This window comes from Gossypium raimondii, chromosome 1, assembly GCF_025698545.1.
Source record: "Gossypium raimondii isolate GPD5lz chromosome 1, ASM2569854v1, whole genome shotgun sequence".
Lineage (NCBI taxonomy): Eukaryota > Viridiplantae > Streptophyta > Magnoliopsida > Malvales > Malvaceae > Gossypium > Gossypium raimondii.
In genome coordinates, this window is record NC_068565.1 from 39,671,079 (window position 1) to 39,672,491 (window position 1,413).

The 1,413-nt window shown below is 38.8% G+C and overlaps 1 non-coding gene across 1 annotated transcript; it reads left to right on the plus strand.

The window, feature by feature from the left end:
• Positions 1 to 794: 794 nt before the first annotated feature.
• LOC128033117 (small nucleolar RNA R71) lies at positions 795 to 900 on the plus strand. Its single transcript, XR_008189457.1, has one exon. It is a non-coding gene; the product is annotated as a small nucleolar RNA R71 (small nucleolar RNA).
• Positions 901 to 1,413: the final 513 nt, after the last annotated feature.

Sequence of the window (1,413 nt, forward strand, 5' to 3'; positions counted from 1 at the left end):
GGCAGACTTGGGCTCACTAACGTCTGACTCGAATGTAGTGCAATGGAACTCACGTGTTCTTTTCCTTCTTTTCAGGGATTGTTTTCCATATTGCTTAGAATGTCTGTACCCATTTGCCTTCTCATTTCATTCAACACGCTTACGATGTTGTGCATCTCTTTCTTTAATCCAGCCACATCGGCACAAGTTTGAGCGCATTCGAATTTCACTTATTGAATGTCGAATCTCATTAGTTGTCTCTCACCTTTGATACGATCCAATTGTTGACCACAACCCACATGATCTTTGCCAATAGATCTTTCTTAAGATCATTGAATATGCAGTGATTAATATGGAGGATTTTTCGATTCTAAATCGGCTTTCTGCTACCTTGATTGCCTCCCCACTTTAAATTCAGATGGTCCTTCCAACCAAGATTGTACATGTTTCAATAGGGATTTCCACCCTTATTACCCAAATAATTAACTTCTTCTAGTTAGGTTTCAAAACACAACATGTAGCTTCGAGCAACGATGTTCATGGATGGTTTAATAGTGGTCTCCAAACAATGTACATTTTCCAAAATTTTTTGATAGTTGTCGTCTCTTTTTACCACTTTAGCCATCGACAGCTTCAAATTATATGAGAATCACATGTTAGGCCACATATATGAGTTCATAGCCATGTTCTCGATTAATTGATAGGCTCTTTCGTATGTGTTGTTCATGAATGCGCCATCAGATGCACCATCTAATATGGCTCTTAAGCTACCATCAAATCTATTGTAAAATATTTAAAGTTGCAACCACTCTTGCATTTCGTGATGTAGGCACTTTCTTAGTAGTGACTTAAAATGTTCCCATGCATCATATAAAGTTTCTCCTTTGAATTGCTTAAAGTTGGCAACGTCGCACCTAAATTGGATGGTTCCACTAATGGGGAAAATTTTGCGTAAAAATTTCTCCGCTAATTCATCCCATGTTGTGATAGAACCAGGCTCTTGTAAATCCAACCGTTCGTTCGTGTTGTCACACAGCAAAAAGGGGAATAACCGAAGATCGATGGCATCACCAATAACCCTGTTATACCTGAAAGTATCATAGAGCTGCAAGAATCAATTTCAATGTTGATTCGGGTCTTACATCATATTGCCCAAAATAGCAAATTATTTTGAATCATTAGGATGGTGGTTTTCTTGATTTCCAAATTATTAGCGTTGATCGCTGACCTCTCAATACTGCCTCGAACTACATCTAAAGTGGCTAGCGCGTATTCATGCAATGTTCGCTCTTGTCGAGCCAACAATGGCTCTTTTCAGAACTATGCTAGTGATTCAGGTGGTTAGTCAAACAGAGGGTTTTCTCCGAGGTAAGTCAGCTAGAACGAGTGGATTATTTTGCATTTGTTAACGGTTTCATCTCCGAATTCTATCCA